The 15,712-nt window shown below is 43.6% G+C and overlaps 1 long non-coding RNA gene across 2 annotated transcripts in view; it reads right to left on the reverse strand.

The window, feature by feature from the left end:
- The window catches only part of LOC149972484 (uncharacterized), a 30,074-nt gene extending 14,362 nt beyond the window's left edge, over positions 1 to 15,712 (reverse strand). Inside the window, exons 1-2 of one of the 2 annotated variants that reach the window (XR_016490927.1) lie at positions 15,244 to 15,712; positions 14,902 to 15,110 (exon numbers count right to left, since the gene is read on the reverse strand). This is a non-coding gene — a long non-coding RNA (uncharacterized LOC149972484). Of the gene's footprint in view, positions 1 to 7,473; positions 8,853 to 14,901; positions 15,111 to 15,243 lie in introns of those variants that run through there. The other variant, XR_016490928.1, reaches the window with a different exon arrangement.

A 15,712-nucleotide genomic window follows, 5' to 3' on the forward strand; every position in this document is an offset into this window, starting at 1 on the left:
GTCCTTGTCCTCATTTTTCCTACAGGTTGTCATCAATAAAATATCACAATAAGGTGCAGAGTGTTCGATTTGCCTGCTGAGGGGCAAGAAGACCCCACCTCTGCTAAAACCATTGACAACTGCAATGCTGTTTTTAAGGTATTTTTCAATACATTTGTACTATTTGGTTGTAATATCATCACCTCTTGAAGAACATAGATCAGAACTACAAGCTTCCGAATATTCCATGCAAACAATTGCACACATTAACTGTATGCTTTTCATGATCAGTAAATATCAATTGATCATGTAATTTCAAATAAGTGGGGGTAGTCTATATTGACCACCATTAATTGGATATTTGAGTGATATAGAAGTGGTTCAGGTTCATTTCCCATCCTTTGCGGGCTCTGCCTGTCAAGCAGCAGAAGGGCTGATGTGTACTGTTAGCTGGTGAACTTTACATTGCAAGCTAGTAGCTACCAGTAGAAACTTTGAACAGTTGGATAAGTAATGTACTTCTATTTCCAACCAAAGTAGGCTTACCTAGCAAAGTTAGCTAACATCCCCTTTTCAATGTTGTTTTTAAGAGTGTTGAAAGGGGAATTTCACCCTGGGGGAATCTGGTCTGGTTTTCATCATGTTCATCATGAAAATAAATGTAGTCCTACTTTGTGGCGTTTCGAGAAGGCTATATGTTATACTGATCGTACGATACGTTTTTGTTCGTGTAGATATGGTTGTCCTCGTTCGATAGAACCATTGGACGTCATTCAGCGATGTTCCTATCGGCGGATTGATTGCTAAATATACAAGCTGACACATTTTTTCCAGTCTCTGAAAGACTACAACTCGTGTGGGGCGGTGCTTCGTGCTCTGGCGCTGTCCCTCCCCTAAGACAGGCTTTTTTGAAAGGGAGGCGGGCACTAATACAATAATTGTTTGGAAAAAACTTAAAGAACTGACCAGACCGCAAAGGCTTCAAGTGATTTCTTTCATCAACACGAATTCAATAATGGAGCATTTTTTTATGTTCTATTAGTTAAATGTTGACATTCAACCATACATGTTTCAACCAGAATAAAGCGAAGAGGATTTGAAACAAAGAGTTGGATTTAGCTTGAAGCTCAGCTACAGCTGATGCCAGGACCAAGTGGGCAGATGACAAATAGGTTGGCTAGGTACGTAAATTATTTTTCCTGCAAGCCACCAAGCTAGCTAGCTAACTTTAGTTTATCTACTGAAACCCATATTGTGTACTACTGGCTAACATACTAACATACGTACATACTAACACAGTGGGGAAATTGAATATTTTTTAGGTAGCTAGCTAGGTAGGTAGGTAGGTAGGTAGGTAGCTAACTACCTAAACAACTACAGATTTCTATGATTAAAAATAGAATTCACAAATAGAAGTCACAAAATCACATTATCTGGTGTAAAAATCTGTAGCTAAAGTTCTCTGCACTTTGCTGCACCTGAGACACACTCAAAAACACTGAACTGCACTACACTGGTCATGCTGTATATTTGTGTATGTTACTTTTACCACATAACATTCTTGTTGAATACACAGTTCTATTTTTGAGTTAGCATTAAATAGTGTACACTCTGTATTGAGTTGGACCGCAGAGTGAATGAAAAGCAGCAAACAAGTGCTCAGCATATGTGGGAACTCCTTCAAGTATTCCAGGTGAAGCTGGTTGAGAGAATGTCAAGCATGTGCAAAGCTGTCATCAAGGCAAAGGGTGGCTATTTGAAGAATCCAAAATATAAAATGTATTTTGATTTGTTTAACACTTTTTTGGTTACTACATGATCCCATATATTATTTCATAGTTTTGATGTCTTCACTATTATTCTACAATGAGAAAATAGTAAAAATAGAGAAAAACCCTTGAATGAGAAGGTGTTCTAAAACTTTGGACCGGTAGTGTATGTAAATAAGGTATTTTAGAGCGTTGGACTAGTAACTGGAAGGTTGCAAGTTCAATCCCCCGAGCTGACAAGGTGCAAATCTGTCGTTCTGCCCCTGAACAGGCAGTTAACCCACTGTTCCTAGGCCGTCATTGAAAATAAGAATAAAAAATAATACATTTTTATTTTTATTTTTAATACATTTGCAGAAATGTCTAAACATCGATTTTCACTTTGTCATTATGGGTATTGTGTGTAGATGGACGAGGGGAAAAAATAATTGAATACATTTTAGAATAAGGCTGTGAATGCAGAGTCTAAAAACTGTGGAGTCTAAATACTGTACTTTCCGGATGCACTATAAAGGTATTTTCTTGTTACTTAAATGTAAATGACCATGATCTCTCTAGAAGTATAAGTGTTATTTTTTTTCTGAATAGAAGCAAAACCAGATAAAACAACCAGAATATTGGATTTATTATGTGCAGTGCAAAAGCTGAATGATGAAAAGAATGTATAAGCATGGAACTGGAGGACAGTAGTTAAACAGTTCCCTCACGGAGGAGTCTATCCTTGGGCTAAATGTTAACAAATGGGAGCTGTGGAAGAGCCTTTCTTATTTGAAATGTGAGAGGCATCACAATGATTACAACAAACACCTTCTGTGGCAACAGTAACGCCCCTGACCAAAGTACTCAAACACTCACACTGAAAGGTATGAAAACTCCAAGCATAAGTCAGAGACAAGGTGGCAGACTTGTCTGAGTACACGCGTGCACATGCGCACACACACGCACACACACAATTTCCAACTTTAGTTAAACTTTATCAAACAGCTCACGTCATGAACAGCATGACGTCATGAACGTCATGAACTCAAACATCATCAAAACAGTCAGTGCAATGTTCCTGTTCAAAACAAATGTGTGTGTGTGTGTGTGTGTGTGTGTGTGCTTCACCCACATTACATGGTAAATACGGTCAATCTGACTGTGCCAGCCCAGCTGACAGGACTGGCAGCTAGAAAGGCCAGTGATTCTCTGACGTGTTCCTGGCTCAGATGAACCTCGGGAATAGCTGGAGAGATTGAATCTCATTTACCACCTGTCCCCATGTAACCCCCATATGCCACACCAACAAAGCATCAGCAGTCTGGTACACACATGTAGAGAGATGTCTCTCCCCATGCAAAACCTAAATTGACAACAAGTGTGACAAAGTGCAGTAACTACGTACTACATGAATTATTAATACGACACATAACTGCAGTATCTGCCAGTGTAGAGGTTATGCAGGAGAGGAGAATTGGAGTTAAACAGCCTGCATACATCCAGAATGTAGACAAATATTCTGGGCTTTACTCAGCAATTACTGACAATTATGAAACATTCTTCCACCTGGCTCATCAGTTTTAGAGCTGAGGCCTGGGCTAGTGTTGTGGAAGTGTACTATTCTCCTGCTTCGGTACTTCAAAAGCCCCCTCATGCTCTCTGTCTCCCCATACCTCATGTTGATACAGTGGGAAAGGAGAGGAGAGGCTTGGAGATGAGAGTGTGTGTGTGTGTGTGTGTGTGTGTGTGTGTGTGTGTGTGTGTGTGTGTGTGTGTATGTGTGTGTGTGTGTGTATGTGTGTGTGTGTGTGTGTGTGTGTGTGTGTGTGTGTATGTGTGTGTGTGTGTGTATGTGTGTGTGTGTGTGTGTGTGTGTGTGTGTGTGTGTGTGTGTGTGTGTGTGTGTGTGTGTGTGTGTGTATGTTTAGCCTTGAAACCTCTTTCATTATTTACCCTGACAGCTATTTTCAATGTGTCATTTAACAAATACATGCATACTTCAGACTGATACGAAAATTATGAGCAAATCAAAATAGAATGAGGCTTGGGGAGACATAAATACGATATTGATGATAATGAGGGGAGAGTGGAAAAGAGAAGGACACAGATCAAAAGAAAGAAAGCATTTAAAAAAATGAACAGAATGCAATCTCCTCCAAACATGTTCAAGGAACAAATCAATTGTCTTTCATTTAATGACAATACTTACATTTTTGGCTGATTTCCCCTGTTGTGCTATTCCCTAAACTCCATTATCTAGATATTTCCATGCTGATGCACAATATCAATAAACCTCGTCAAATCATCATATGGATGAGAACATTGCGTCCTGATGAAGTAAAAAATATGCTGTTGTGTTCTGAGTGGGGACAGCAGGGACATGGCTACTGACAGTCTGCCTTGGTCACGTCCCTGGGAAAGATGAGGACTTGCCGTTTCGAACTAGTCTGTGATATCTGTATATTACGTGGCTCTCTCCGTTACAGTATGTCTCATCTGGGTAAAGGTAGTGTGAGCTTTTAGGTGATGAAGTGAGAAAGTTGGCACTGAAGGACAGGGAGCAATATTTACTCCCTCTGTGCTTTTCACAGATGAAACAAGTCATGGGGCGGCAGGGTAGCCTAGTGGCTAGAGTGGTGGACTAGTAAGCGAAAGGATGCAAGTTCAAATCCCTGAGCTGACAAGGTACAAATCTGTCGTTCTGCTCCTGAACAGGCAGTTAACCCACTGTTCCTAGGCCATCATTGAAAATAAGAATTTGTTCTTAACTGACTTGCCTAGTAAAATAAAAAACTACTCATTTTTGGTCCATGACTCTGCTATCATATTCGCCCTCACAACCACTGCCACAGGAGGTAGGAGACACAGCTGGCAGCACATTTTGAGGTGGGACATCGGGGAGTAATAGGGACTGTAGGAAAAGAGGGGCGGGCAGTGGCTCAGGAAGTGACATCCACACTAAACTCAATGGCACTGTGTCCACACTGGTGTATATGAAGAGGAAGCCACCTGACCATGCGGACAACTCGTATAGAAAGGAAGCTATAAAGCCATCGATCAAATAGCCATGTTGTCTTGTTCAATTGAGTTTGTGTACTTCTAGTTGAAGAGGAGTCGTTAAATGTGTCCACGTCTAAATGGCACTGTTGATAAGATCAGAGCTGGGTGGAGGTAGAAAGATGGACTGTATATAAGTGAGAGAGAGAGAAAGAGAGAGAGAGCGACAGACAGACAGACAGATGAAGAGATAGCGAAAGAGCAAGCAGATAAGTTACCAGATAAAGGTCCTTTATGTGCCTGCAGACTAAGCTAACTGGAGACAGAGTGAGTCGGGCCCATCCCCAAGCAGACTTCTCCCTCTCTTGCTGCATCAGGATGAGGTATGGGGCAAACACAGAGTGGTGAGTCTGAGTGCACACTGAATAGCAGAATAATAAACTTCCACAGCACTAGCACAGCTCTCAGGTGTAAAACTGTACAGCAAAGGAGGAGAATAGGTCCTTATTGTCTGTAATTGCTGAGTAAAACCCATATTTGTCTAAGCTCTAGCTGTAAGCAGGCTGTTTAACTCTATTACCCAGCATGCACTCTCATGGCAGATACTGCAGTAACGCATTTCTGTTAATGATTTCTATTATTTGGTTAATGCACTTTGTCACACTTAATGTGAAAGGATTTGCATGGGGAGAGACATCTCTTTACTCTTGCATTACAGACAGATGATGCTTTGTTGATCTGGCATGTGGGGGTTATATGGGGACAGGTGGTGAATGAGATGCAATCTCTCCAGCTATTCCCAAGGACCATCTGAGCCAGGAACACATCAGAGAATCACTGGCTTTTCTAACTGCCTGGCTCTCCTCTCAGCTGGCACGGTCAGACTGACCTACACAGTGTAGGTGAGACACACACATACGCATGCACACACACACACACACAAATACATTCACACTGACAAGGGGATAATCCAGGTCACGGGCCACCCATGTAGTGTAAATACATTCCTTGATGGGCTAAGGTAGGGGATGGAGATGGGGTTTTGTTGGTCAGTTATTGTCAGTCCTCAGGCATGGCATGGAGATAAGACTAGCATAAGATTGCCCGTGCTCTCTGACAATAGCCAGCAATGACATTACAAAGTGTATACATTGCAAGTGTATACATTGAGCAGGATAATAAGAGTCTGGTAGGAGCAGTTGTACTGTGTGCTCAGGTTCAGAGAATCAGAGCAGGTGGTCAGGCCTGCTCATGTGTTCAGCAGTATGATGTCTTGTAGATAGAAACTGTCTCTGAGCCGGTTGGTATCAGAACTCATGCTCCAATACTGTCTGCCCGACAGTAAGGGAGAGAACAGCTCCTGGCTGAGGTGTGTGGGGTCCTTGATGCATGCCTTCCTCAGGCACCGTTTCGAGTAGATGTCCTGGATGGGTGCAAGCACAGTCCCAGTGATGTACTGGTGGAGGGCCTTGTGGTCGTGGAGGGAGCTATTCCGTACTAGGCCATGATGAAACGGGTTAGGACGCTCTCAATGGTGCAGTGGTAGTACTTGGAGAGTACCCAGGGCGCCATGCTTAATTTCTTCAACTGCATTAGGAAGTAAAGACACTGTTGTGCTTTCTTGACACGAGTGGTGGTGTTGTTGGTACATGACAAGTCCTTGGTGATGTGGATGCCGAGGAACATAAAACTGTGGATCGGTGCATGTTTCCTCCTCTGCTTCCTTAAGTCAACAACTCCTTTGTTTTGCTGACATTGAGTGAGAGGTTATTGTCATGACACCATAATGCCAGTTCATTTACCTCCTCCCTATAGGCTGACTCATCGTTGTTGGTTATCAGGCCTACAACCGTGGTGTCGTCAGCAACCTTGATGATGGAGTTGGTGTGGTGCAAAGCCACACAGTCGTGTCTGAGGACTGAGGACACACCCCTTGGTGGCCCCTGTGTAAAGAGTCATTGTGGAGGAGCTGTTGTTGCCAATCTTCACAGCCTGTGGGCAGCCTGTCAGGAAGTCCAGGATCCAGTTGCAGAGGGTGGTGTCCAGACTCGGGGCTCTGAGTTTAGTATCGAGCTCAGAGGGAACAATAGTTTTGAATGCTAAACTGTAGTAAATGAACAGCAATCTCACATATGTGTTCCTTTTGTCCAGATGTGTTACGGCCATGTGAATAGCGATGGAAATGGCATCTTCCGTGGATCTGTTGGAGCGGTAGGCAAATTGGAGTGGGTCCAGTCTGCCTGACATGCTGGACAATATGTGGGCCAATAACAGCCTCTCAAAGAACTTCATGATGACCGAGGGGAGCGTGATGGGACGATAGTCATTTGGGCAGGTCACCTAGTTTTACTTGGGCACTGGGACAATGGTGGTCTCCTTAAAGCAGGTGGGGACTACAGCCTGTGTGTGTGTGTGTGTGTGTGTGTGTGTGTGTGTGTGTGTGTGTGTGTGTGTGTGTGTGTGTGTGTGTGTATGTGTGTGTGTGTGTGTGTGTGTATGTGTGTGTGTGTGTGTGTATGTATGGCTGGACAGAGAAAGAAAGGCAAAGTGAGATAGAAAGAGACAGCCATAGAATGCACAAGACATCATAAGCAAATCTCTTTGATTGCAGTTTAAAAATGCACTTAGCAAATACATACTGAGGTGTGTGTCATTGGTCCCAGCACAAGAGGAGACAGGCAGAACACTGTTCCCCAGACTTTAACATTCATGAGAACTTTGTCACATCCTCTTCAAAAGTTGCCCCTACCTGCTTCCCATTTCTGCTTTTGCACAGGTGGCGCCAGAACCGGGTAGATATCCAGTCCTGTTTTTATCAGGAGCGATAAGGTCGACAATCTCCATCCATCTGAATCACATGGAGTCACAGATATTCCCCACTTGAACACTTAAAAAGGAGAGCTAATATCTACCTGGTGGGAGGAAGAAAAACATAACAATAAGCAGATGACTGTCTGCACGCTATCTGGGGCAAAAGGTACACAAAGAAAGAGAGAGGAAAAATAGACATTTTGTAACCGTATCTAGGATGCTATTTCTTAGTCTCTTACTATATACTGGGTTCCCTTGGAGGAAGGAATTAGGGAGACCAAGACTACAATCAGGCATTATTCCTGTTCAGACCACTATTTGCAGCAGTATCCATTACTTTAGTAAAGAGGTTCTATGACACATTATCTAAAGTAAAGGAAACATTAGCTTGAGTTAGGACTTGCTAACCATAGTGCTTAATGCTTACCATAGTTACCAAAATGGCTGTAGCGTATTTATCAAACGCAGCAGTGAATCAATTGTAGACTGTCTAAATGTGAAATTCCCTTGCCTTTTAATTTTATTTTAATAGGTAAGTCAGTTAAGAACACATTCTTATTTTCAATGACAGCCTAGGAACAGTGGGTTAGCTGCCTTGTTCAGGTCAGGGGCAGAAAGACAGATTTTTACCTTGTCAGCTCGAGGATTCGAACCCTGTCGCGTTGATGAATTTTTGCAAATCCAGTCAGTTATCCACATTGATTCAACGTCATCACGTAGATTTTTTTGTTGGGAAATGACATGGAAACAATAAAAATGTAACCAGTTTTTACCCAGTGGGTTACCTCTATTGCTCCGCAGCCTGCCTCCCATCATACCTACATCAGCTTTGATCGTTCTGTTCCCCTCTTCCTCTCGTTCCTCTGTAAGGAAGGTCTCAATGCATCACGCCCATCGATAATCACCTGCTTGCGCCTCTCTCTGCTTTCGCAAAAAGATACTTTCAATTAGTGGGAATAATCACCAAAGTTGCACCAAATTGGCTGTGAGTCACACATAATTGTTGTTGGTTACTTTCCCTGACTGAACTTATGTTCTGACTCATTCTTTCTCAATTAGTGGGTGGTTTTATTGTCCATTAAGAAGCACCATCTGCCTGGGAGCCTTCACACGCCGGGTCGCACATGCACACCACACAGGGGTCCAGATCCGGCTCCCCACTCAACAACACTTCTCTAAAATACTCAACAGGGGAAAAAAAAGCAAGAGAGAAAAAAAATCTAAATTAAAAAATAATCACGTTGCCCTCATCACCATGACGATTCCATCAGAGATTCAAGACTTCAAAGATGTGAGTCCAATCACAACGGGTCACCAAGGAAGGGTTAAGCAAACGGAAAACTACTTCTTACTGGGGGGGGGGGGGGGGGGGGGGTATTGGGCACAGTTGTGCATTTTTTCAATCAAATCAAATTGCATTTGTCACATGCGCTGAATACGACAGGTGTAGCGGGGCTATATGCAGGGGGTACCGGTACAGAGTCAATGTGTCAATGTGTGGGAGGCACTGGTGTGAAGGTAATTGAGGTATTGTAGGAGTTATTAACGTGGCTATGCATAGATAATAACAGAGAGTAGCAGCAGTGTGTGTGTGTGTGGGGGGGGGGGGGGCAATGCAAATAGTCTGGGTTGCCATTTGATTAGCTGTTCAGGAGTCTTATGGCTTGGGGGTAGGAGCTGTTTAGAAGCCTCTTGAACCTAGACTTGGCACTCCGGTTCCGCTTGCCGTGCGGTAGCAGAGAGTCTACAGTCTATGACTAGGGTTGCTGGAATCTCTGACTATTTGTAGGGCCTTCCTCTGACACCGCCTGGTATAGAGGTCCTGGATGGCAAGACGCTTGGCCCCAGTGATGTACTGGGCTGTTCGCACTACCCTCTCTAGTGCCTTTGCGGTCGGAGGCCGAGCAGTTGCCATACCATGCTGTGATGCAACCCGTCATGATGCTCTTAATGGTGCAGCTGTAGAACCGTTTGAGGATCTGAGGACACATGCCAAATCTTTTCAGTCTCCGGAGGGGGAATAAGTTTTGTCGTGCCCTCTTCACGACTGTCTTGGTGTGCTTGGACCATGTTAGCTTGTTTGTGATGTGGATGCCAAGGAACTTGAAGCTCTCAACCTGCTCCACTGCAGCCCCATCAATGAGAATAGAGGCATGCTCAGGCCTCCTTTTCCTGTAGTCCACAATCATCTGCTTTGTCTTGATCACGTTGAGGGAGAGGTTGTTGTCCTTGCACCACACAGTCAGGTCTTTGACCTCCCTGTAGACTGTGTCATCGTTGTTGGTGATCAGGTCTACCACTGTTGTGTCATCAGCAAACTTAATGATGCTGTTGGAGTTGTTTCTGGTTGTGTAGTCATGAGTGAACCATGAGTACAGGAGGGGATTTAGTACGCACCCCTGAGGGGACCCGTGTTGAGGATCAGCGTGGGAGATGTGTTGTTACCTACCCTTACCACCTGGGGGCGGCCCGTCAGAAAGTCCAGGATCCAGAAGCAGAGGGAGGTGTTTAGTCCCAGGGTCCTTAGCTTAGTGATGAGCTTTGAGGGCACTATGGTGTTGAACACTGATCTGTAGTCAATGAATAGTGTTCTCACATAGGTGTTCCTTTTGTCCAGGTGTGAAAGGGCAGTGTGGAGTGCAATAGAGATCATCTATGGATTTGTTGTTGCGTTATGCAAATTGGAGTGGGTCTAGGGTTTCTGGGATAATGGTGTTGATGGTGTTGATGTGAGCCATGACCAGCCTTTCAAAGTGTTTCATGGATACAGACATGAGTGCTATGGGTCGGTAGTCATTTAGGCAGGTTACCTTGGTGTTCTTGGGCACAGGGACTAAAGTGGTCTACTTGAAATATGCTGGTATTACAGACTCAGGTAAGTAGAGGTTGAAAATGTCAGTGAAGACACTTGCCAGTTGGTCAGCGCATGCTCGGAGTACACGTCCTGGTAATCCGTCTGGCTCATTGGCTGCAGAAAGCGTGATCACACAGTCGTACAGAACAGCTGATGCTCTCATGTATGTTTCAGTGTTATTTACCTCGAAGCGAGCATAGAAATTATTTAGCTTGTTTGGTAGGCACATGTCACTGGGCAGCTCTCGGCTGTGCTTCCCTTTGTATTCTGTAATAGTTTGCAATCCCTGCCACATTCGACGAGCATCGGAGTCGGTGAAGTACGATTCGATCTTAGTCCTGTATTGATGCTTTGCCTGTCTGATGGTTCGTCTGAGGGCATAGCGGGATTTCTTATAAGCTTCCGGGTTGGAGTCCCGCTCCTTGCAAGCGGCAGCTCTACCCTTTAGCTCAGTGCGAATGTTGCCTGTAATCCATGGCTTCTGGTTAGGGTATGTATGTACAGTCACTGTGGGGACAACGTCTTCAATGCACTTATTGTTAAAGCCAGTGACTGATGTGTTGTACTCCTCAATGCCATTGGAAGAATTCCGCAACCTATTCCAGTCCGTGCTAGCAAAAGTGTCTTGTAGTTTAGCATCTGCTTCATCTGACCACTTTTTTTATAGACTGAGTCACTGGTGCTTCCTGTTTTAATTTTTGCTTGTAAGCAGGAATCAGGAGGATAGAGTTATGGTCAGATTTTCCAAATGGAGGACGAGGTATAGCTTTGTACGCGTCTCTATGTGTGGAGTAAAGGTGGTCTAGAATTTTTCTCTCTCTGGTTGCACATTTAACATGCATGATGGTAATTAGGTAAAACTGATTTAAGTTTCCCTGCATTAAAGTCCCCGGCCACTAGGAGCACTGCCTCTGGATGAGCGTTTTCCTGTTTTGCTTGTGGCGGAATACAGATCATTGAGTACGGTTTTAGTGCCAGCCTCAGTCTGTGGTGGTATGGAGACAGCAACGAAAATAGAGATGAAAACGCTCTAGGTAGATAGTGTGGTCTACAGCTTATCATGAGATACTCTACCTCAGGTGAGCAAAACCCTGAGACTTCCTTAGATATCGTGCACCAGCTATTGTTTACAAATATGCATATGCCCCCGCCCCGTATCTTACCAGAGGCTGCTGTTAGTTTAGGCTGTACTCTCAACAGAGTACAGCCTAAACTACAGGTACAGTAGCAGGTCATTCTGGCTGTATTTTAAGTTCTGATACTGAGATGTGCTGTCTGTTGTGATCACCATTTTCCCAAGTCACCCGAAAATAATTTGGCCACAAACAGTGCCTTCAGAAAGTACTCATACCCCTTGAATTATTCAAAATTTTGTTGTTACACCCTGAATTAAAAATGGCTTAAACACAAAATACCCCATAATGACAAAGTGAAACTGTGTCAATACTTTGTAGAATCACCTTTGGCAGCTTTTCCAGCTGTGATTTTTTCTGGGGTAGTCTCTAAGAGGTTCCACACCTGGATTGTGCAACATTTCCCGATTATTGTTTTCAAAATTCTTCAAGCTCTTTCTAATTGGTTGTGATCATTGCTAAGCAATGATTTTCAGGTATTGCCATAGATTTAAGCAACTCCAGTGAAGATTTGGCCTTGTGTTTTAGTTTATTGTCCTGCTGAAAGGTGAATTCATCTCCCAGTGTCTGGTGGAAAGCAAACACCCCCACCTCCCAAAAGAATCCTGTAGGATTTTGCCTGTGCTTATCTCCATTCCGTTTATTTTTTATCTTGAAATCTCCACATTCCTTAACCATTACAAACATACCATAACATGATGCAGCCACCACCATGCTTGAAAATATGGAGTATGGTACTTAGTAATGTGTTGTATTGGATTTGCCCCAAACATAACACTTTGTACTCCGGACAAAAAGTTGCAGTATTACTTTAGTGCTTTGTTGCAAACAGGATGCATGTTTAGAAACATTTTTATTCTGTACAGTATTCTGTCACGGGTTACTAGGAGTGGTGGGTAGGAGTCAGGCGCAGAGAACAGAGGGTTCAGTGATTTGTAGATTTATTTCTCCGGCACAAAACGGTCACGCCAAATACAGGGAGCATAAACACTGACTTGCCCAAACACAGGGCAAACGATCCGGAGAACGATGAAAACACATCCACAACCGACAGAGAACACAAATAATCCCGCACAAACCTAAGCGTCCTAACAGGCTCAAATAGACCAAAAATCAAGAAACACAAACAGGTGCAACTAATAAGACTAAACTAACAGAAAAGGAAAAAGGGGTCAGTGGCGGCTATTAGACCGACGACGATGACGGAGGAGGGAGTCGGAACATCTTCCTTCTTTTCACTCTGTCAATCGTCAGTTTTCTCCCATCACTGCTTATATCTTTGTAGTGACGGGTAGTGACTGGGTGTATTGATACATCATCCAAGGGTCTGCTTTTTATTGTTACCCATTTACCAATAGGTGCCCTTTACGAGGCATTAGAAAACCTCCCTGGTCTTTGTGGTTGTTGAACCTGTGTTTGAAATTCAGTGCTCGACTGAGGAGACTTATTGATAATTTAACAGAATTTGTGTAAAACACTATTATTGTCCATGCAACTCAGTATGTGACTTATTGGGCAAATGTTTACTCCTAAACTTATTTAGGCTTCCCATAACACAGGGGTTGAATACTTATTGACTCAAGACTTTTCAGCCTATCATTTTTTGTTCATTCGTGAACATTTCGTAACACAGAATTCCACTTTGACATGATGGGCTATTGTGTGTAGGCCAGTGACAAAACATCTACATGTAATACATGTTAAATTCAGGCTGTAACACAACAAAATGTGGAAAAGGACAAGGAGTGTGAATACCTTCTGAAGCCACTGTATGCTCCAGGCCATTCAGGAAAGCTTGACATGCTCTCTGCCTCCTCTCCAATCCGAGCCGCTATTCTTCGCTCACCTAGAACCTGTCAATTAGCCTAAATATTTTTCATTTAACTTCTAAAATGTATTACATTTTATGTGTGGTATTAACACAACCAGTCACTATGTTCTGATCAGACCACTTCAAAAGTATCCTGTAGACTACCTGAGCACGTTCATTCAAAATATAATTCCAACATCCAAAGTTTGCAGATTGTGGTGTTGAAAACGCAAACCATGATGTTGAAGCGCCCGATGTCGGTATGCTTTGCTTATTGGTTGTGGTGCATTGGCACAGAAACCTGTTAGTGGAAAATGTGTTGCATATATGTCATATACATTTAAATATATAGGATTTCCGCCTAGCTGATCATTGTCTGATCGTAGTGTAGGTCTAATGAAACAGTCATGGAGAGTTAGCTGGTCCCGTAGCCCTACGGGGCATCGGCTACGCCACAAAAGCATGCTGAAGTGGCGAAGTCGATATCCACATTTATAAACACAGGGTCGCATTTTGTTATTTGAGAAATTTAGAGTTAATTCTGAGGGGAAGGGTGTGCAAATTTTACAGTACAAGGGGAGGATTGTGTGAAATTTGAGTAAACAGCAGGTACCTCTTTGTATGTGCAATTGTTTTGTTGAAGTCCACAAGTGTGTGTGTGTGTGTGTGTGTGTGTGTGTGTGTGTGTGTGTGTGTGTGTGTGTGTGTGTGTGTGTGTGTGTGTACGTGTGTGTCTGTGTGTGCGTGTGTGCCTGCCCGCGTGCGCACAGAGCCATATGTCTGCAAAAACATGAATTCAATCAAGAGGGAATAACACATAGGGAAAACACTCAATGATGACAGGAACTGTTTCCCTGCCTGTGAGTTTTATAACTTCATGCAGCTCACCACCCATCCCTCTATGGCGCCAGAGAGCCTAGGGGATCATAAACTGTCTCCCCAAACTCCCAGTGACCTCTGCTACTAGGCCACCGACATGTTACTTAGGTGTGCTGCCTCCTAGCAACCTCCCAACAGTCCTTCTGCCTGCTCAGGACAGAGCCTCCTCAGTCTCTCTCCAAGTGGACAAGGGGGATGGAATGTGTTGGCAGAAGTGAGTGACAACTATTGCTAGTTGTTAATAGTAGTCTGATGCGATGTGTTATACAGTCCTTTGCTTCTGTCACTATCTCCTTACACAGTTAATATGATTATTGCTCTCGTGCTATTAGTCATTCCTTCTCATGCTATGTTTATTAGTATATTCATTCACATATTTTCTCTGTACAGAACCACGTTCATCTCATATGTGCTCTGGAAATAAAGTCATTTAGTTTGTGTAACTCTCTGTGAGGTTGCCTTATTCCTCTGACCGGGTAAGGTGTCAGTGAATCACAGACCAGCCCAACCCGGAGATCCGCTGCTGCTCTGTCAATGGTGTTAACAATGAATCACTTACAGTCCCTCTTCTTAGATTGCCTATGATGGGAGGAACAGGATGTGTGATTGATGCATCGATTTGCACTCGGGTTCATCATCATGCTTTGTCCTTTCTCCATTTCATCATCATCATCTGCCTTGTTCACTTACCTCAAAGTGGTCTGACATGATGGTCTGAAAGTCATTCATAGATATTCAGGTGTCCTGTAGATATCATGAGCCTGGTCTCTAGACATGCTCCTCTCTCTGACCTAAGCCTCCCAGGAGCTGTAATTCTCCCTGCGTCGTGGCACTGCCAGTGTTATCCTCTCCAAGTGAGAATCTTCTGTCCTTTATCTGCTGTGATTCATACTGTTGTTCTGACACAGACACATACAAAAGACAATGTACTGATGCACACAAACATCCTCAACATCATCCTTGCCTAGGCTCAACCTACGTATGTCCCCATTACCAATAAAACATGATCAAAAACCTATTTCTTTCACTTACTTGCTGTGCTCTTTCGTTGCTCATTTGTTTAGTCTCAACCGGGATTGTATCATACATGTCAAGCAGTGAAGTTTCAGCTCTGTCCGTCCATGGCCTCTCTTCCTCGGTGCGCACTGGCACTGTGTCCGTTTCCATCCTGTGTCTAACATTTGAGGAAAACTTTGCTTCTTGTCTGCATCGAAGTAGCGGTCCTTGTACCAAGCATCGAGCACGGTGGCGACACAGTAAAGAGGCTCAGAGAGAATGCCACCGAATCGCTTGTTCACTGCCTCGAGTGCTTTTGCAAGTTTCAACCCCACAGTCTGCTTCGGCAGTTTCGTTGAGCGTTTCAACATCACGTCTGCTGCAGATGCAGACGATTCGCTTATTTCTTGAGTTCGAATGGCGCTAGGAGTGTGTTCATGTTTCCAAGTTTCAAACATGTTCTCAAATGCCATTGAAATGGCAGTAGTGGTATGAGAACCAGCAC

This window comes from Oncorhynchus mykiss, chromosome 23, assembly GCF_057628025.1.
Source record: "Oncorhynchus mykiss isolate SJ-2025 chromosome 23, ASM5762802v1, whole genome shotgun sequence".
NCBI lineage: Eukaryota > Metazoa > Chordata > Actinopteri > Salmoniformes > Salmonidae > Oncorhynchus > Oncorhynchus mykiss.